The sequence below is a fragment of the Gorilla gorilla genome, chromosome 17 (genome assembly GCF_029281585.2).
Source record: "Gorilla gorilla gorilla isolate KB3781 chromosome 17, NHGRI_mGorGor1-v2.1_pri, whole genome shotgun sequence".
In the NCBI taxonomy this organism is placed as follows: Eukaryota; Metazoa; Chordata; class Mammalia; order Primates; family Hominidae; genus Gorilla; species Gorilla gorilla.
This window is the reverse complement of record NC_073241.2, coordinates 20281671-20306270: the sequence shown is the minus strand read 5'-3', so window position 1 is coordinate 20306270 and position 24600 is coordinate 20281671.

The window sequence follows — 24600 nt, the reverse complement described above, 5'->3', positions numbered from 1 at the left end:
TGGAATGGAATCGAATGGAATCGAATGGAATGGAATGGAATGGAAAGGAATGGAATGGAATGGAATGGAATAGAATGAAATCTTCCCGAGTAGAACGTAATGGAATGGAACGGAATGGAATGGAATGGAATGGAATTTAATGGAATGGAGTGGAATGGAATCGAATGGAATCGAATGGAATGGAATGGAATAGAATGGGATCAACCCGAGTAGAACGGAATGGAATGGAATGGAACGGAATGGAATGGAAAGGAATGGAAACGAATGGAATGGAATGGAATGGAATGGAACGGAATGGAATGGAATGGAATGGAATGGAATGGAATGGAATGGGAAGGAACGGAATGGAATCAACCCGAGTAGAATAGAATGGATTGGAATGGAATGGAATGGAATGGAATGGAATGGAATGGAATAAACCAGAGAAGAATGGAATGGATTGGAATGGAATGGAATGGAATGGAATGAAATGAAATGGAATGGAGTGGAATAGAATGGAATGGAATGGAATGGAATCAACCCGAGTAGAATGGAATGGATTGGAATGGAATGGAATGGAATGGAATGGAATGGAATGGAATGGAATCAACCCGAGTAGAATGGAATGGATTGGAATGGACTGGAATGGAATGGAATGGAATGGAATGGAATGGAATGGAATCAAATCAACCCGAGTTGAATGGAATGGATTGGAATGGAATGGAATGGAATCGAATGGAATGGAACGGAACAGAACGGAACGGAACGGAATGGAATGGAATGGAATGGAATGGAATGGAATGGAATGGTATCAACCCAAGTAGAATGGAATGGATTTAAATGGAATGTAATGGAATGGAATGGAATGGAATGGAATCAACCCGAGTAGAATGGAATGGATTGGAATCGACTGGAATGGAATGGAATGGAATGGAACGGAATGGAGTGGAATGGAATGGAATGGAATGTAACGGAATAGAATGGAATGGAATAGATTGGAATCAACCCGAGTAGAACGGAATGGAATGGAATGGAATGGAATGCAATAGAATGGAATGGAATGGAATGGAATGGAATGGAATGGAATGGAATGGAATGGAATCGAAAGGAATGGAATGGAATGGAATGGAATGGAATGGAATGGAATGGAATGGAATGGAATGGAATCAACCCGAGTAGAATGGAATGGATTGGAATGGACTGGAATGGAATGGAATGGAATTGAATGGAATGGAATGGAATGGAATCAACCCGAGTAGAATGGAATGGATTGAAATGGAATGGAATGGAATCGAATGGAATGGAATGGAATGGAATGGAATCAACCCGAGTAGAACGGAATTGATTGGAATGGAATGGAATGGAATGGAATCGTATGGAATCGAAAGGAATGGAATGGAATGGAATGGAATGGAATGGAATGGAATGGAATGGAATGGAATGGAATGGAATGGAATGGAATGGAATGGAATGGAATGAAATCAACCCGAGTAGAACGTAATGGAATGGAATGGAATGGAAAGGAATGGAATGGAATGGAATGGAATAAAATTTAATGGAATGGAATGGAATGGAATGGAATTGAATGGAATCAACCCGAGTTGAATGGAATGGATTGGAATGGAATGGAATGGAATGGAATGGAATGGAATGGAATGGAATGGAATGGAATCAACCCGAGTAGAATGGAATGGATTGGAATGGAATGGAATGGAATGGAATGGAATGGAATGGAATGGAATCAACCCGAGTAGAATGGAATGGATTGGAATGGAACGGAATGGAATGGAATGGAATGGAATGGAATGGAATGGAATCAACCCGAGTAGAATGGAATGGATTGGATTGGAATGGAATGGAATGGAATCGAACGGAATGGAATGGAATGGAATGGAATGGAATGGAATGGAATGGAATGGAATGGAATGAAATTTAATGGAATGGAATGGAATGGAATCGAATGGAATCGAATGGAATCGAATGGAATGGAATGGAATAGAATGGAATCAACCCGAGTAGAAAGGAATGGAATGGAATGGAATGGAAAGGAATGGAATGGAAAGGAATGGAATGGAATGGAATGGAATGGAATGGAATCCAATGGAATGGAAAGGAATGGAATGGAATGGAATGGAATGGAATGGAATGGATTGGAATGGAATGGAATCGAATCGAATGGAACGGAATGGAATGGAATGGAATGGAATGGAATCCAATGGAATGGAATGGAATCGAATGGAATCAACCCGAGTAGAATGGAATGGATTGGAATGGACTGGAATGGAATGGAATGGAATGGAATGGAATGGAATCAACCCGAGTAGAACGGAATGGATTGAAATGGAATGGAATGGAATCGAATGGCATAGAATGGAATGGAATGGAATGGAATGCAATGGAAAGGAATGAATTCAACCAGAGTAGAACGGAATGGAATGGAATGGAATGGAATGGAATCAACCCGAGAAGAATGGAATGGATTGGAATGGACTGGAATGGAATGAAATGGAATGGAATGGAATCAAATCAAGCCGAGTAGAATGGAATGGATTGGAATGGACTGGAATGGAATGGAATGGAATGGAATGGAATGGAATGGAATCAAATCAACCCGAGTAGAATGGAATGGATTGGAATGGAATGGAATGGAATGGAATGGAATGGAATGGAATGAAATGGAATGGAGTGGAATAGAATGGAATGGAATTGAATGGAATCAACCCGAGTAGAATGGAATGGATTGGAATGGACTGGAATGGAATGGAATGGAATTGAATGGAATGGAATGGAATGGAATGGAATGGAATCAACCCAAGAAGAACGGAATGGAATGGAATGGAATGGTATGGAATGGAATGGAATGGAATGGAATGGAATGGAATGGAATGGAATGGAATGGAATTTAATGGAATGGAATCGAATGGAATAGAATGGAATCGAATGGAATGGAATGGAATGGAAAGGAATAGAATGGAATGGAATGGAATGGAATGGAATGGAATGGAATGGAATGGAATGGAATGGAATGGAATCAACCCGAGTAGAATGGAATGGATTGGAATGGAATGGAATGGAATGGAATGGAATGGAATGGAATCAACCCGAGTAGAATGGAATGGATTGGAATGGAATGGAATGGAATGGAATCGAATGGAATCGAATGGAATGGAATGGAATGGAAAGGAATGGAATGGAATGGAATGGAATGGAATGGAATGGAATCTACCCGAGTAGAATGGAATGGATTGGAATGGAATGGATTGGAATGGAATGGAATGGAATGGAATGGAATGGAATGGAATAGAATGGAATGGAATCAACCCGAGTAGAACGGAATGGAATGGAATGGAATGGAATGGAATGGAATGGAATGGAATGGAATCAACCCGAGTAGAATGGAATGGATTGGAATGGACTGGAATGGAATTTAATGGAATGGAATCAATCCGAGTAGAATGGAATGGAATGGAATGGAATGAATTCAACGTAATAGAATGGAATTGCATCAACCCGCGTGGAACGGAATGGAACGGAACGGAAAGGAAAGGAACGGAACGGAATGGAACGGAATCAACCCGAGCAGATCGGAACGGGATGGGACGGGACGGGACGGTACGGGACGGGTCGGGGTGGAACGGAATGGAACGGAACGGAACAGCATGGAATCAACCAGAGTAGAATGGAATGGAATGGAATGGAATGGAATGGAATGGAATGGAATAGAATAGAATGGAATTGAATCAACCCGTGTGGAACGGAATGGAACGGAACGGAAAGGAACGGAATGGAATGGAATGGAATCAACCGGAGAACAATGGCACTGGTCGGGACGGGTCGGGACGGGATGGGACGGGACGGGACGGGACGGAAGAGAACGGAATGGAACTCAATGGAGTCAACCCGAGTAGAAAGGAACGGAATGGAATGGAATGGAATGAAATCAAAACGAGTAGAATGGAATGGATTGGATTGGAATGGAATGTAATCGAATGGAATGGAACGGAACGGAATGGAATGGAATGGAATGGAATGGAATGGAATGGAATGGAATGGAATGGAATCTACCCGAGTAGAATGGAATGGATTGGAATGGAATGGAATGGAATGGAATGGAATGGAATGGAATCAACCCGAGTAGAATGGAATGGATTGGAATGGAATGGAATGGAATGGAATGGAATGGACTCAACCCGAGTAGAATGGAATGGATTGGAATGGAACGGAATGGAATGGAATGGAATGGAATGGAATGGAATGGAATCAACCCGAGTAGAATGGAATGGATTGGATTGGAATGGAATGGAATGGAATCGAACGGAATGGAATGGAATGGAATGGAATGGAATGGAATGAAATTTAATGGAATGGAATGGAATGGAATCGAATGGAATCGAATGGAATCGAATGGAATGGAATGGAATAGAATGGAATCAACCCGAGTAGAACGGAATGGAATGGAATGGAATGGAAAGGAATGGAATGGAATGGAATGGAATGGAATGGAATGGAATGGAATGGAATGGAATCCAATGGAATGGAAAGGAATGGAATGGAATGGAATGGAATGGAATGGAATGGATTGGAGAGGAATGGAATCGAATCGAATGGAACGGAATGGAATGGAATGGAATGGAATGGAATCCAATGGAATGGAATGGAATCGAATGGAATCAACCCGAGTAGAATGGAATGGATTGGAATGGACTGGAATGGAATGGAATGGAATGGAATGGAATGGAATGGAATGGAATCAAACCGAGTAGAACGGAATGGATTGAAATGGAATGGAATGGAATCGAATGGCATAGAATGGAATGGAATGGAATGGAATGCAATGGAAAGGAATGAATTCAACCAGAGTAGAACGGAATGGAAAGGAATGGAATGGAATGGAATGGAATGGAATCAACCCGAGAAGAATGGAATGGATTGGAATGGACTGGAATGGAATGGAATGGAATGGAATGGAATCAAATCAAGCCGAGTAGAATGGAATGGATTGGAATGGACTGGAATGGAATGGAATGGAATGGAATGGAATGGAATGGAATGGAATCAAATCAACCCGAGTAGAATGGAATGGATTGGAATGGAATGGAATGGAATGGAATGGAATGGAATGGAATGGAATGGAATGAAATGGAATGGAGTGGAATAGAATGGAATGGAATGGAATGGAATCAACCCGAGTAGAATGGAATGGATTGGAATGGAATGGAATGGAATGGAATGGAATGGAATGGAATGGAATCAACCCGAGTAGAATGGAATGGATTGGAATGGACTGGACTGGACTGGAATGGAATGGAATGGAATGGAATGGAATCAAATTAACCCGAGTAGAATGGAATGGATTGGAATGGAGTTTAATGGAATCGAATGGAATGGAATGGAAGGAATTGAATGGAATGGAATGCAATGGAATGGAATGGAATGGAATGGAATGGAATGGAATGGAATGGAATGGAATCAACCCGAGTAGAATGGAATGGATTGGAATGGAATGGAATGGAATGGAATCGAATGGAATCAAATGGAATGGAATGGAATGGAATGGAATGGAATGGAATGGAATGGAATGGAATGGAATGGAATGGAATCAACCCGAGTAGAACGGAATGGAATGGAATGGAATGCAATGGAATTTAATGGAATGGAATGGAATGGAAGGGAATTTAAAGGAATGGAATGGAATGGAATGGAATGGAATTGAATGGAATGGAGTGGAATGGAATCAACCCAAGTAGAACGGAATGGATTGGAATGGAATGGAATGGAATGGAATCGAATGGAATGGAATGGAATGGAATGGAAAGGAAAGGAATGGAATGGAATGGAATGGAATAAAATTTAATGGAATGGAATGGAATGGAATGGAATGGAATCGAATGGAATGGAATGGAATGGAATGGAATGGAATGGAATGGAATGGAATGGAATGGAATGGAATCAACCCGAGTAGAATGGAATGGATTGGAATGGAATGTAATGGAATGGAATGGAATGGAATGGAATGGAATGGAATCAACCCGAGTAGAATGGAATGGATTGGAATGGACTGGAATGGAATGGAATGGAATGGAACGGAATGGAAAGGAATGGAATGGAATGGAATGTAACGGAATGGAATGGAATGGAATAGATTGGAATCAACCCGAGTAGAACGGAATGGAATGTAATGGAATGGAATGCAATAGAATGGAATGGAATGGAATGGAATGGAATGGAATGGAATGGAATGGAATGGAGTGGAATGGAATGGAATGGAATGGAATGGAATCGAAAGGAATGGAATGGAATGGAATGGACTGGAATGGAATGGAATGGAATGGAATGGAATCAACCCGAGTAGAATGGAATGGATTGAAATGGAATGGAATGGAATCGAATGGAATGGAATGGAATGGAATGGAATCAACCCGAGTAGAACGGAATGGATTGGAATGGAATGGAATGGGATGGAATCGTATGGAATCGAAAGGAATGGAATGGAATGGAATGGAATGGAATGGAAAGGAATGGAATGGAATGAAATCAACCCGAGTAGAAAGTAATGGAATGGAATGGAATGGAATGGAATGGAATGGAAAGGAATGGAATGGAATGGAATGGAATAAAATTTAATGGAATGGAATGGAATGGAATGGAATTGAAAGGAATCAACCCGAGTTGAATGGAATGGATTGGAATGGAATGGAATGGAATGGAATGGAATGGAATGGAATGGAATGGAATCAACCCGAGTAGAATGGAATGGATTGGAATGGAATGGAATGGAATGGAATGGAATGGAATGGAATGGAATGGAATGGAATGGAATCAACCCGAATAGAATGGAATGGATTGAAATGGAATGGAATGGAATCGAATGGAATGGAATGGAATGGAATGGAATCAACCCGAGAAAAACGGAATGGATTGGAATGGAATGGAATGGAATGGAATGGAATGGAATGGAATGGAATGGAATCGAGTGGAATGGAATGGAATGGAATTGAATGGAATGGAATGGAATGGAATGAAATGGAATGGAATGGAATGAAATCAATCCGAGTACAACGTAATGGAATGGAATGGAATGGAATGGAAAGGAAAGGAATGGAATGGAATGGAATGGAATAAAATTTAATGGAATGGAATGGAATGGAATGGAATGGAATGGAATGGAACCGAATGGAATGGAATGGAATGGAATGGAATGGAATGGAATGGAATGGAATGGAATCAACACAAGTAGAATGGAATGGATTGGAATGGAATGGAATGGAATGGAATGGAATGGAATGGAATCAACCCGAGTAGAATGGAATGGATTGGAATGGACTGGAATGGAATGGAATGGAATGGAACGGAATGGAATGGAATGGAATGGAATGGAATGGAATGGAATGGAACGGAGTGGAATGGAATGGAATAGATTGGAATCAACCCGAGTAGAACAGAATGGAATGGAATGGAATGGAATGCAATGGAATGGAATGGAATGGAATGGAATGGAATGGAATGGAATGGAATCAACCCGAGTAGAACAGAATGGAATGGAATGGAATGGAATGGAATGGAATCAACCCGAGTAGAATGGAATGGATTGGAATGGACTGGAATGGAATGGAATGGAATCGAAAGGAATGGAATGGAATGGAATGGAATGGAATGGAATGGAATGGAATGGAATGGAATCAACCCGAGTAGAATGGAATGGATTGGAATGGACTGGAATGGAATGGAATGGAATGGAATGGAATGGAATGGAATGGAATGGAATGGAATGGAATCAACCCGAGTAGAATGGAATGGATTGAAATGGAATGGAATGGAATGGAATGGAATGGAATGGAATGGAATGGAATGGAAAGGAATCAACCCGAGTAGAACGGAATGGATTGGAATGGAATGGAATGGAATGGAATGGAATGGAATGGAATGGAATGGAATGGAATGGAATGGAATTGAGTGGAATGGAATGGAATGGAATGGAATGGAATGGAATGGAATGGAAAGGAATGGAATGAAATCAACCCGAGTACAACGTAATGGAATGGAATGGAATGGAATGGAAAGGAAAGGAATGGAATGGAATGGAATGGAATAAAATTTAATGGAATGGAATGGAATGGAATGGAATGGAATGGAACCGAATGGAATGGAATGGAATGGAATGGAATGGAATGGAATCAACCCGAGTAGAATGGAATGGATTGGAATGGACTGGAATGGAATGGAATGGAATGGAACGGAATGGAATGGAATGGAATGGAATGGAAGGTAACGGAATGGAATGGAATGGAATAGATTGGAATCAACCCGAGTAGAACAGAATGGAATGGAATGGAATGGAATGCAATAGAATGGAATGGAATGGAATGGAATGGAATGGAATGGAATGGAATGGAAGGAATGGAATGGAATGGAATCGAAAGGAATGGAATGGAATGGAATGGAATGGAATGGAATGGAATGGAATGAAATTGAATGGAATCAACCCGAGTAGAATGGAATGGATTGGAATGGACTGGAATGGAATGGAATGGAATGGAATGGAATGGAATGGAATGGAATGGAATGGAATGGAATCAACCCGAGGAGAATGGAATGGATTGAAATGGAATGGAATGGAATGGAATGGAATGGAATGGAATGGAATGGAATGGAATCAACCCGAGTAGAATGGAATGGATTGAAATGGAATGGAATGGAATCGATTGGAATGGAATGGAATGGAAAGGAATCAACCCGAGTAGAACGGAATGGATTGGAATGGAATGGAATGGAATGGAATGGAATGGAATGGAAAGGAATGGAATGAAATCAACCCGAGTACAACGTAATGGAATGGAATGGAATGGAATGGAAAGGAAAGGAATGGAATGGAATGGAATGGAATAAAATTTAATGGAATGGAATGGAATGGAATGGAATGGAATGGAACCGAATGGAATGGAATGGAATGGAATGGAATGGAATGGAATGGAATGGAATCAACCCGAGTAGAATGGAATGGATTGGAATGGACTGGAATGGAATGGAATGGAATGGAACGGAATGGAATGGAATGGAATGGAATGGAAGGTAACGGAATGGAATGGAATGGAATAGATTGGAATCAACCCGAGTAGAACAGAATGGAATGGAATGGAATGGAATGCAATAGAATGGAATGGAATGGAATGGAATGGAATGGAATGGAATGGAATGGAAGGAATGGAATGGAATGGAATCGAAAGGAATGGAATGGAATGGAATGGAATGGAATGGAATGGAATGGAATGAAATTGACTGGAATCAACCCGAGTAGAATGGAATGGATTGGAATGGACTGGAATGGAATGGAATGGAATGGAATGGAATGGAATGGAATGGAATGGAATGGAATCAACCCGAGGAGAATGGAATGGATTGAAATGGAATGGAATGGAATGGAATGGAATGGAATGGAATGGGATGGAATGGAATCAACCCGAGTAGAACGGAATGGAATGGAATGGAATGCAATGGAATTTAATGGAATGGAATGGAATGGAAGGGAATTTAAAGGAATGGAATGGAATGGAATCGAATGGAATCGAATGGAATGGAATGGAATGGAATGGAATGGAATCAACCCGAGTAGAACGGAATGGATTGGAATGGAATGGAATTGAATGGAATCGAATGGATTCGAATGGAATGGAATGGAATGGAAAGGAATGGAATGGAATGGAATGGAATAGAATGAAATCTTCCCGAGTAGAACGTAATGGAATGGAACGGAATGGAATGGAATGGAATGGAATTTAATGGAATCGAGTGGAATGGAATCGAATGGAATCGAATGGAATGGAATGGAATAGAATGGGATCAACCCGAGTAGAACGGAATGGAATGGAATGGAACGGAATGGAATGGAAAGGAATGGAAACGAATGGAATGGAATGGAATGGAATGGAACGGAATGGAATGGAATGGAATGGAATGGAATGGAATGGAATGGAAAGGAACGGAGTGGAATCAACCCGAGTAGAATGGAATGGATTGGAATGGAATGGAATGGAATGGAATGGAATGGAATGGAATGGAATGGAATAAACCAGAGAAGAATGGAATGGATCGGAATGGAATGGAATGGAATGGAATGGAATGAAATGGAATGGAGTGGAATAGAATGGAATGGAATGGAATGGAATCAACCCGAGTAGAATGGAATGGATTGGAATGGAATGGAATTGAATGGAATGGAATGGAATGGAATCAACCCGAGTAGAATGGAATGGATTGGAATGGACTGGAATGGAATGGAATGGAATGGAATGGAATGGAATGGAATGGAATCAAATCAACCCGAGTTGAATGGAATGGATTGGAATGGAATGGAATGGAATCGAATGGAATGGAACGGAACAGAATGGAATGGAATGGAATGGAATGGAATGGAATGGAATGGAATGGAAAGGAATGGAATCTACACGAGTAGAATGGAATGGATTGGAATGGAATGGAATCGAATGGAATGGAATGGAATGGAATGGAATGGAATGGAATCAACCCGAGTAGAAAGGAATGGATTGGAATGGAATGGAATGGAATGGAACGGAATGGAATGGACTGGAATCAACCCGAGTAGAATGGAATGGATTGGAGTGGACTGGAATGGAATGGAATGGAATGGAATCAATCCGAGTAGAATGGAATGGAATGGAATGGAATGGAATTCAATGTAATAGAATGGAATTGAATCAACCCGTGTGGAACGGAATGGAACGGAACGGAAAGGAACGGAACGTAATGGAATGTAATCAACCAGAGTACAACGGCACGAGACGGGATGGGACGGGACGGGATGGGACGGGACGGGACGGGACGAAACGGAACGGAACGGAACTCAATGGAGTCAAAACGAGTAGAAAGGAACGGAATGGAACTGAATGGAATGGAATGGAATGGAATGGAATGGAATGGAATGGAATGGAATCAACCCGAGTAGAATGGAATGGATTGGAATGGACTGGAATGGAATGGAATGGAATGGAATGGAATCAAATCAACCCGAGTAGAATGGAATGGATTGGAATGGACTGGAATGGAATGGAATGGAATGGAATGGAACGGAATGGAATGGAATCAAATCAACACGAGTAGAATGGAATGGATTGGAATGGAATGGAATGGAATGGAATGGAATGGAATGGAATGGAATGGAATGGAATGGAATGGAATGGAATGGAATCAACCCGAGTAGAATGGAATGGATTGGAATGGAATGGAATCGAATGGAATCGAATGGAATCGAATGGAATGGAATGGAATGGAATGGAATGGAATGGAATGGAATGGAATGGAATGGAATGGAATCAACCCGAGAAGAACGGAATGGAATGGAATGGAATGGAATGGAATGGAATGGAATTGAATGGAATGGAATGGAATGGAATGGAATGGAATGGAATGGAATTTAATGGAATGGAATCGAATGGAATAGAATGGAATCGAATGGAATGGAATGGAATGGAAAGGAATAGAATGGAATGGAATGGAATGGAATGGAATGGAATGGAATGGAATCAACCCGAGTAGAATGGAATGGATTGGAATGGAATGGAATGGAATGGAATGGAATGGAGTGGAATGGAATCAACCCGAGTAGAATGGAATGGATTGGAATGGAATGGAATGGAATGGAATCGAATGGAATCGAATGGAATGGAATGGAATGGAAAGGAATGGAATGGAATGGAATGGAATGGAATGGAATGGAATCTACCCGAGTAGAATGGAATGGATTGGAATGGAATGGATTGGAATGGAATGGAATGGAATGGAATGGAATGGAATGGAATAGAATGGAATGGAATCAACCCGAGTAGAACGGAATGGAATGGAATGGAATGGAATGGAATGGAATGGAATGGAATGGAATGGAATCAACCCGAGTAGAATGGAATGGATTGGAATGGACTGGAATGGAATTTAATGGAATGGAATCAATCCGAGTAGAATGGAATGGAATGGAATGGAATGAATTCAATGTAATAGAATGGAATTGCATCAACCCGCGTGGAACGGAATGGAACGGAACGGAAAGGAAAGGAACGGAACGGAATGGAACGGAATCAACCCGAGCAGATCGGAACGGGATGGGACGGGACGGGACGGTACGGGACGGGTCGGGGTGGAACGGAATGGAACGGAACGGAACGGCATGGAATCAACCAGAGTAGAATGGAATGGAATGGAATGGAATGGAATGGAATGGAATAGAATAGAATGGAATTGAATCAACCCGTGTGGAACGGAATGGAACGGAACGGAAAGGAACGGAATGGAATGGAATGGAATCAACCGGAGAACAATGGCACTGGTCGGGACGGGTCGGGACGGGATGGGACGGGACGGGACGGGACGGAAGAGAACGGAATGGAACTCAATGGAGTCAACCCGAGTAGAAAGGAACGGAATGGAATGGAATGGAATGAAATCAAAACGAGTAGAATGGAATGGATTGGATTGGAATGGAATGGAATCGAATGGAATGGAACGGAACGGAATGGAATGGAATGGAATGGAATGGAATGGAATGGAATTGAATGGAATGGAATGGAATGGAATCTACCCGAGTAGAACGTAATGGAATGGAATGGAATGGAATGGAATGGAATGGAATGGAAAGGAATGGAATGGAATGGAATGGAATAAAATTTAATGGAATGGAATGGAATGGAATGGAATTGAATGGAATCAACCCGAGTTGAATGGAATGGATTGGAATGGAATGGAATGGAATGGAATGGAATGGAATGGAATGGAATGGAATGGAATCAACCCGAGTAGAATGGAATGGATTGGAATGGAATGGAATGGAATGGAATGGAATGGAATGGAATGGAATGGAATGGAATGGAATGGAATGGAATGGAATCAACCCGAGTAGAATGGAATGGATTGAAATGGAATGGAATGGAATCGATTGGAATGGAATGGAATGGAAAGGAATCAACCCGAGTAGAACGGAATGGATTGGAATGGAATGGAATGGAATGGAATGGAATGGAATGGAATGGAACGGAATGGAATGGAATTGAGTGGAATGGAATGGAATGGAATGGAATGGAATGGAATGGAATGGAATGGAATGAAATCAACCCGAGTACAACGTAATGGAATGGAATGGAATGGAATGGAAAGGAAAGGAATGGAATGGAATGGAATGGAATAAAATTTAATGGAATGGAATGGAATGGAATGGAATGGAATGGAATGGAATGGAACCGAATGGAATGGAATGGAATGGAATGGAATGGAATGGAATCAACCCGAGTAGAATGGAATGGATTGGAATGGACTGGAATGGAATGGAATGGAATGGAACGGAATGGAATGGAAAGAAATGGAATGGAAGGTAACGGAATGGAATGGAATGGAATAGATTGGAATCAACCCGAGTAGAACAGAATGGAATGGAATGGAATGGAATGCAATAGAATGGAATGGAATGGAATGGAATGGAATGGAATGGAATGGAATGGAAGGAATGGAATGGAATGGAATCGAAAGGAATGGAATGGAATGGAATGGAATGGAATGGAATGAAATGGAATGGAATCAACCCGAGTAGAATGGAATGGATTGGAATGGACTGGAATGGAATGGAATGGAATGGAATGGAATGGAATGGAATGGAATGGGATGGAATGGAATCAACCCGAGTAGAACGGAATGGAATGGAATGGAATGCAATGGAATTTAATGGAATGGAATGGAATGGAAGGGAATTTAAAGGAATGGAATGGAATGGAATCGAATGGAATCGAATGGAATGGAATGGAATGGAATGGAATGGAATGGAATGGAATGGAATCAACCCGAGTAGAACGGAATCGATTGGAATGGAATGGAATGGAATGGAATCGAATGGAATCGAATGGAATGGAATGGAATGGAAAGGAATGGAATGGAATGGAATGGAATAGAATGAAATCTTCCCGAGTAGAACGTAATGGAATGGAACGGAATGGAATGGAATGGAATGGAATTTAATGGAATGGAGTGGAATGGAATCGAATGGAATCGAATGGAATGGAATGGAATAGAATGGGATCAACCCGAGTAGAACGGAATGGAATGGAATGGAACGGAATGGAATGGAAAGGAATGGAAACGAATGGAATGGAATGGAATGGAATGGAACGGAATGGAATGGAATGGAATGGAATGGAATGGAATGGAATGGAAAGGAACGGAGTGGAATCAACCCGAGTAGAATGGAATGGATTGGAATGGAATGGAATGGAATGGAATAGAATGGAATGGAATGGAATGGAATAAACCAGAGAAGAATGGAATGGATTGGAATGGAATGGAATGGAATGGAATGGAATGAAATGGAATGGAGTGGAATAGAATGGAATGGAATGGAATGGAATCAACCCGAGTAGAATGGAATGGATTGGAATGGAATGGAATGGAATGGAATGGAATGGAATGGAATCAACCCGAGTAGAATGGAATGGATTGGAATGGACTGGAATGGAATGGAATGGAATGGAATGGAATGGAATGGAATGGAATCAAATCAACCCGAGTTGAATGGAATGGATTGGAATGGAATGGAATGGAATCGAATGGAATGGAACGGAACAGAATGGAATGGAATGGAATGGAATGCAATGGAATGGAATGGAATGGAAAGGAATGGAATCTACACGAGTAGAATGGAATGGATTGGAATGGAATGGAATCGAATGGAATGTAATGGAATGGAATGGAATCGAATGGAATCGAATGGAATGGAATGGAATGGAAAGGAATGGAATGGAATGGAATGGAATGGAATGGAATCTACCCGAGTAGAATGGAATGGATTGGAATGGAATGGATTGGAATGGAATGGAATCAACCCGAGTAGAACGGAATGGAATGGAATGGAATGGAATGGAATGGAATGGAACGGAATGGAACGGAATGGAATGGAATGGAATGGAATGGAATGGAATGGAATGGAATGGAATCAACCCGAGTAGAATGGAATGGATTGGAATGGACTGGAATGGAATTTAATGGAATGGAATCAATCCGAGTAGAATGGAATGGAATGGAATGGAATGAATTCAATGTAATAGAATGGAATTGCATCAACGCGCGTGGAACGGAATGGAACGGAACGGAAAGGAAAGGAACGGAACGGAATGGAACGGAATCAACCCGAGCAGATCGGAACGGGATTGGACGGGACGGGACGGTACGGGACGGGTCGGGGTGGAACGGAATGGAACGGAACGGAACGGCATGGAATCAACCAGAGTAGAATGGAATGGAATGGAATGGAATGGAATGGAATGGAATGGAATAGAATAGAATGGAATTGAATCAACCCGTGTGGAACGGAATGGAACGGAACGAAAGGAACGGAATGGAATGGAATGGAATCAACCGGAGAACAATGGCACTGGTCGGGACGGGTCGGGACGGGATGGGACGGGACGGGACGGGACGGAAGAGAACGGAATGGAACTCAATGGAGTCAACCCGAGTAGAAAGGAACGGAATGGAATGGAATGGAATGAAATCAAAACGAGTAGAATGGAATGGATTGGATTGGAATGGAATGTAATCGAATGGAATGGAACGGAACGGAATGGAATGGAATGGAATGGAATGGAATGGAATGGAATGGAATGGAATCTACCCGAGTAGAATGGAATGGATTGGAATGGAATGGAATGGAATGGAATGGAATGGAATGGAATGGAATGGAATGGAATGGAATCAACCCGAGTAGAACGGAATGGAATGGAATGGAATGGAATGGAATGGAATGGAATGGAATGGAATGGAATGGAATGGAATTTAATGGAATGGAATGGATTGGAATCGAATGGAATGAAATGGAATGGAATGGAATGGAATGGAATGGAATGGAATGGAATAGAATGGAATCAACCCGAGTAGAACGGAATGGAATGGAATGGAATGGAATCGAATGGAAAGGAATGGAATGGAATGGAATGGAATGGAATGGAATGGAATGGAATGGAATGGAATGGAATCAACCCGAGTAGAATGGAATGGATTGGAATGGAATGGAATGGAATGGAATGGAATGGAATCGAATGGAATGGAATGGAATTGAATGGAATCAACCCGAGTAGAAAGGAGTGGATTGAAATGGAATGGAATGGAATGGAATGGAATGGAATGGAATGGAATGGAATGGAATGGAATCAACCCGAGTAGAACGGAATGGATTGGAATGGAATGGAATGGAATGGAATCGAATGGAATCGAATGGAATGGAATGGAATGGAAAGGAATGGAATGGAATGGAATGGAATAGAATGAAATCTTCCCGAGTAGAACGTAATGGAATGGAACGGAATGGAATGGAATGGAATGGAATTTAATGGAATGGAGTGGAATGGAATCGAATGGAATCGAATGGAATGGAATGGAATAGAATGGGATCAACCCGAGTAGAACGGAATGGAATGGAATGGAACGGAATGGAATGGAAAGGAATGGAAACGAATGGAATGGAATGGAATGGAATGGAACGGAATGGAATGGAATGGAATGGAATGGAATGGAATGGAATGGAAAGGAACGGAATGGAATCAACCCGAGTAGAATAGAATGGATTGGAATGGAATGGAATGGAATGGAATGGAATGGAATGGAATGGAATAAACCAGAGAAGAATGGAATGGATTGGAATGGAATGGAATGGAATGGAATGAAATGAAATGGAATGGAGTGGAATAGAATGGAATGGAATGGAATGGAATCAACCCGAGTAGAATGGAATGGATTGGAATGGAATGGAATGGAATGGAATGGAATGGAATGGAATGGAATCAACCCGAGTAGAATGGAATGGATTGGAATGGACTGGAATGGAATGGAATTGAATGGAATGGAATGGAATCAAATCAACCCGAGTTGAATGGAATGGATTGGAATGGAATGGAATGGAATCGAATGGAATGGAACGGAACAGAACGGAACGGAACGGAATGGAATGGAATGGAATGGAATGGAATGGAATGGAATGGTATCAACCCAAGTAGAATGGAATGGATTTAAATGGAATGTAATGTAATGTAATGGAATGGAATGGAATCAACCCGAGTAGAATGGAATGGATTGGAATCGACTGGAATGGAATGGAATGGAATGGAACGGAATGGAATGGAATGGAATGGAATGGAATGTAACGGAATAGAATGGAATGGAATAGATTGGAATCAACCCGAGTAGAACGGAATGGAATGGAATGGAATGGAATGCAATAGAATGGAATGGAATGGAATGGAATGGAATGGAATGGAATGGAATGGAATCGAAAGGAATGGAATGGAATGGAATGGAATGGAATGGAATGGAATGGAATGGAATGGAATGGAATCAACCCGAGTAGAATGGAATGGATTGGAATGGACTGGAATGGAATGGAATGGAATTGAATGGAATGGAATGGAATGGAATGGAATGGAATCAACCCGAGTAGAATGGAATGGATTGAAATGGAATGGAATGGAATCGAATGGAATGGAATGGAATGGAATGGAATCAACCCGAGTAGAACGGAATTGATTGGAATGGAATGGAATGGAATGGAATCGTATGGAATCGAAAGGAATGGAATGGAATGGAATGGAATGGAATGGAATGGAATGGAATGGAATGGAATGGAATGGAATGGAATGGAATGGAATGAAATCAACCCGAGTAGAACGTAATGGAATGGAATGGAATGGAAAGGAATGGAATGGAATGGAATGGAATAAAATTTAATGGAATGGAATGGAATGGAATGGAATTGAATGGAATCAACCCGAGTTGAATGGAATGGATTGGAATGGAATGGAATGGAATGGAATGGAATGGAATGGAATGGAATGGAATGGAATGGAATCAACCCGAGTAGAATGGAATGGATTGGAATGGAATGGAATGGAATGGAATGGAATGGAATGGAATGGAATCAACCCGAGTAGAATGGAATGGATTGGAATGGAACGGAATGGAATGGAATGGAATGGAATGGAATGGAATGGAATCAACCCGAGTAGAATGGAATGGATTGGATTGGAATGGAATGGAATGGAATCGAACGGAATGGAATGGAATGGAATGGAATGGAATGGAATGGAATGGAATGGAATGAAATTTAATGGAATGGAATGGAATGGAATCGAATGGAATCGAATGGAATCGAATGGAATGGAATGGAATAGAATGGAATCAACCCGAGTAGAAAGGAATGGAATGGAATGGAATGGAAAGGAATGGAATGGAAAGGAATGGAATGGAATGGAATGGAATGGAATGGAATCCAATGGAATGGAAAGGAATGGAATGGAATGGAATGGAATGGAATGGAATGGATTGGAATGGAATGGAATCGAATCGAATGGAACGGAATGGAATGGAATGGAATGGAATGGAATCCAATGGAATGGAATGGAATCGAATGGAATCAACCCGAGTAGAATGGAATGGATTGGAATGGACTGGAATGGAATGGAATGGAATGGAATGGAATGGAATGGAATGGAATCAACCCGAGTAGAACGGAATGGATTGAAATGGAATGGAATGGAATCGAATGGCATAGAATGGAATGGAATGGAATGGAATGCAATGGAAAGGAATGAATTCAACCAGAGTAGAACGGAATGGAATGGAATGGAATGGAATGGAATCAACCCGAGAAGAATGGAATGGATTGGAATGGACTGGAATGGAATGAAATGGAATGGAATGGAATCAAATCAAGCCGAGTAGAATGGAATGGATTGGAATGGACTGGAATGGAATGGAATGGAATGGAATGGAATGGAATGGAATCAAATCAACCCGAGTAGAATGGAATGGATTGGAATGGAATGGAATGGAATGGAATGGAATGGAATGGAATGAAATGGAATGGAGTGGAATAGAATGGAATGGAATTGAATGGAATCAACCCGAGTAGAATGGAATGGATTGGAATGGACTGGAATGGAATGGAATGGAATTGAATGGAATGGAATGGAATGGAATGGAATGGAATGGAATCAACCCAAGAAGAACGGAATGGAATGGAATGGAATGGTATGGAATGGAATGGAATGGAATGGAATGGAATGGAATGGAATGGAATGGAATTTAATGGAATGGAATCGAATGGAATAGAATGGAATCGAATGGAATGGAATGGAATGGAAAGGAATAGAATGGAATGGAATGGAATGGAATGGAATGGAATGGAATGGAATGGAATGGAATGGAATCAACCCGAGTAGAATGGAATGGATTGGAATGGAATGGAATGGAATGGAATGGAATGGAATGGAATGGAATCAACCCGAGTAGAATGGAATGGATTGGAATGGAATGGAATGGAATGGAATCGAATGGAATCGAATGGAATGGAATGGAATGGAAAGGAATGGAATGGAATGGAATGGAATGGAATGGAATGGAATCTACCCGAGTAGAATGGAATGGATTGGAATGGAATGGATTGGAATGGAATGGAATGGAATGGAATGGAATGGAATGGAATGGAATGGAATGGAATAGAATGGAATGGAATCAACCCGAGTAGAACGGAATGGAATGGAATGGAATGGAATGGAATGGAATGGAATGGAATGGAATGGAATCAACCCGAGTAGAATGGAATGGATTGGAATGGACTGGAATGGAATTTAATGGAATGGAATCAATCCGAGTAGAATGGAATGGAATGGAATGGAATGAATTCAACGTAATAGAATGGAATTGCATCAACCCGCGTGGAACGGAATGGAACGGAACGGAAAGGAAAGGAACGGAACGGAATGGAACGGAATCAACCCGAGCCGATCGGAACGGGATGGGACGGGACGGGACGGTACGGGACGGGTCGGGGTGGAACGGAATGGAACGGAACGGAACAGCATGGAATCAACCAGAGTAGAATGGAATGGAATGGAATGGAATGGAATGGAATGGAATGGAATAGAATAGAATGGAATTGAATCAACCCGTGTGGAACGGAATGGAACGGAACGGAAAGGAACGGAATGGAATGGAATGGAATCAACCGGAGAACAATGGCACTGGTCGGGACGGGTCGGGACGGGATGGGACGGGACGGGACGGGACGGAAGAGAACGGAATGGAACTCAATGGAGTCAACCCGAGTAGAAAGGAACGGAATGGAATGGAATGGAATGAAATCAAAACGAGTAGAATGGAATGGATTGGATTGGAATGGAATGTAATCGAATGGAATGGAACGGAACGGAATGGAATGGAATGGAATGGAATGGAATGGAATGGAATGGAATGGAATGGAATGGAATCTACCCGAGTAGAATGGAATGGATTGGAATGGAATGGAATGGAATGGAATGGAATGGAATGGAATGGAATAAACCAGAGAAGAATGGAATGGATTGGAATGGAATGGAATGGAATGGAATGAAATGAAATGGAATGGAGTGGAATAGAATGGAATGGAATGGAATGGAATCAACCCGAGTAGAATGGAATGGATTGGAATGGAATGGAATGGAATAGAATGGAATGGAATGGAATGGAATCAACCCGAGTAGAATGGAATGGATTGGAATGGACTGGAATGGAATGGAATGGAATGGAATGGAATGGAATGGAATCAAATCAACCCGAGTTGAATGGAATGGATTGGAATGGAATGGAATGGAATCGAATGGAATGGAACGGAACAGAACGGAACGGAATGGAATGGAATGGAATGGAATGGAATGGAATGGAATGGAATGGAATGGAATGGAATGGAATGGTATCAACCCAAGTAGAATGGAATGGATTGGAATGGAATGTAATGGAATGGAATGGAATGGAATGGAATCAACCCGAGTAGAATGGAATGGATTGGAATGGACTGGAATGGAATGGAATGGAATGGAACGGAATGGAATGGAATGGAATGGAATGGAATGTAACGGAATAGAATGGAATGGAATAGATTGGAATCAACCCGAGTAGAACGGAATGGAATGGAATGGAATGGAATGCAATAGAATGGAATGGAATGGAATGGAATGGAATGGAATGGAATGGAATGGAATGGAATGGAATCGAAAGGAATGGAATGGAATGGAATGGAATGGAATGGAATGGAATGGAATCAACCCGAGTAGAATGGAATGGATTGGAATGGACTGGATTGGAATGGAATGGAATTGAATGGAATGGAATGGAATGGAATGGAATGGAATCAACCCGAGTAGAATGGAATGGATTGAAATGGAATGGAATGGAATCGAATGGAATGGAATGGAATGGAATGGAATCAACCCGAGTAGAACGGAATGGATTGGAATGGAATGGAATGGAATGGAATCGTATGGAATCGAAAGGAATGGAATGGAATGGAATGGAATGGAATGGAATGGAATGGAATGAAATCAACCCGAGTAGAACGTAATGGAATGGAATGGAATGGAAAGGAATGGAATGGAATGGAATGGAATAAAATTTAATGGAATGGAATGGAATGGAATGGAATGGAATGGAATGGAATGGAATGGAATGGAATTGAATGGAATCAACCCGAGTTGAATGGAATGGATTGGAATAGAATGGAATGGAATGGAATGGAATGGAATGGAATCAACCCGAGTAGAATGGAATGGATTGGAATGGAATGGAATGGAATGGAATGGAATGGACTCAACCCGAGTAGAATGGAATGGATTGGAATGGAACGGAATGGAATGGAATGGAATGGAATGGAATGGAATGGAATCAACCCGAGTAGAATGGAATGGATTGGATTGGAATGGAATGGAATGGAATCGAACGGAATGGAATGGAATGGAATGGAATGGAATGGAATGAAATTTAATGGAATGGAATGGAATGGAATCGAATGGAATCGAATGGAATCGAATGGAATGGAATGGAATAGAATGGAATCAACCCGAGTAGAACGGAATGGAATGGAATGGAATGGAAAGGAATGGAATGGAATGGAATGGAATGGAATGGAATGGAATGGAATGGAATCCAATGGAATGGAAAGGAATGGAATGGAATGGAATGGAATGGAATGGAATGGATTGGAGTGGAATGGAATCGAATCGAATGGAACGGAATGGAATGGAATGGAATGGAATGGAATCCAATGGAATGGAATGGAATCGAATGGAATCAACCCGAGTAGAATGGAATGGATTGGAATGGACTGGACTGGAATGGAATGGAATGGAATGGAATGGAATGGAATGGAATCAACCCGAGTAGAACGGAGTGGATTGAAATGGAATGGAATGGAATCGAATGGCATAGAATGGAATGGAATGGAATGGAATCAAATCAACCCGAGTAGAATGGAATGGATTGGAATGGAATGGAATGGAATGGAATGCAATGGAAAGGAATGAATTCAACCAGAGTAGAACGGAATGGAAAGGAATGGAATGGAATGGAATGGAATGGAATCAACCCGAGAAGAATGGAATGGATTGGAATGGACTGGAATGGAATGGAATGGAATGGAATCAAATCAAGCCGAGTAGAATGGAATGGATTGGAATGGACTGGAATGGAATGGAATGGAATGGAATGGAATGGAATGGAATGGAATCAAATCAACCCGAGTAGAATGGAATGGATTGGAATGGAATGGAATGGAATGGAATGGAATGGAATGGAATGGAATGGAATGAAATGGAATGGAGTGGAATAGAATGGAATGGAATGGAATGGAATCAACCCGAGTAGAATGGAATGGATTGGAATGGACTGGAATGGAATGGAATGGAATGGAATGGAATGGAATCAACCCGAGTAGAATGGAATGGATTGGAATGGACTGGACTGGACTGGAATGGAATGGAATGGAATGGAATGGAATCAAATTAACCCGAGTAGAATGGAATGGATTGGAATGGAGTTTAATGGAATCGAATGGAATGGAATGGAAGGAATTGAATGGAATGGAATGCAATGGAATGGAATGGAATGGAATGGAATGGAATGGAATGGAATGGAATGGAATCAACCCGAGTAGAATGGAATGGATTGGAATGGAATGGAATGGAATGGAATCGAATGGAATCAAATGGAATGGAATGGAATGGAATGGAATGGAATGGAATGGAATGGAATGGAATGGAATGGAATGGAATGGAATCAACCCGAGTAGAACGGAATGGAATGGAATGGAATGCAATGGAATTTAATGGAATGGAATGGAATGGAAGGGAATTTAAAGGAATGGAATGGAATGGAATGGAATGGAATTGAATGGAATGGAGTGGAATGGAATCAACCCGAGTAGAACGGAATGGATTGGAATGGAATGGAATGGAATGGAATCGAATGGAATGGAATGGAATGGAATGGAAAGGAAAGGAATGGAATGGAATGGAATGGAATAAAATTTAATGGAATGGAATGGAATGGAATGGAATGGAATGGAATCGAATGGAATGGAATGGAATGGAATGGAATGGAATGGAATGGAATGGAATGGAATGGAATGGAATCAACCCGAGTAGAATGGAATGGATTGGAATGGAATGTAATGGAATGGAATGGAATGGAATGGAATGGAATGGAATCAACCCGAGTAGAATGGAATGGATTGGAATGGACTGGAATGGAATGGAATGGAATGGAACGGAATGGAAAGGAATGGAATGGAATGGAATGTAACGGAATGGAATGGAATGGAATAGATTGGAATCAACCCGAGTAGAACGGAATGGAATGTAATGGAATGGAATGCAATAGAATGGAATGGAATGGAATGGAATGGAATGGAATGGAATGGAATGGAATGGAGTGGAATGGAATGGAATGGAATGGAATGGAATCGAAAGGAATGGAATGGAATGGAATGGACTGGAATGGAATGGAATGGAATGGAATCAACCCGAGTAGAATGGAATGGATTGAAATGGAATGGAATGGAATCGAATGGAATGGAATGGAATGGAATGGAATCAACCCGAGTAGAACGGAATGGATTGGAATGGAATGGAATGGGATGGAATCGTATGGAATCGAAAGGAATGGAATGGAATGGAATGGAAAGGAATGGAATGGAATGAAATCAACCCGAGTAGAAAGTAATGGAATGGAATGGAATGGAATGGAATGGAATGGAAAGGAATGGAATGGAATGGAATGGAATAAAATTTAATGGAATGGAATGGAATGGAATGGAATTGAAAGGAATCAACCCGAGTTGAATGGAATGGATTGGAATGGAATGGAATGGAATGGAATGGAATGGAATGGAATGGAATGGAATGGAATGGAATGTAATGGAATGGAATGGAATGGAATCAACCCGAGTAGAATGGAATGGATTGGAATGGAATGGAATGGAATGGAATGGAATGGAATGGAATGGAATGGAATGGAATCAACCCGAATAGAATGGAATGGATTGAAATGGAATGGAATGGAATCGAATGGAATGGAATGGAATGGAATGGAATCAACCCGAGAAAAACGGAATGGATTGGAATGGAATGGAATGGAATGGAATGGAATGGAATGGAATGTAATGGAATCGAGTGGAATGGAATGGAATGGAATTGAATGGAATGGAATGGAATGGAATGAAATGGAATGGAATGGAATGAAATCAATCCGAGTACAACGTAATGGAATGGAATGGAA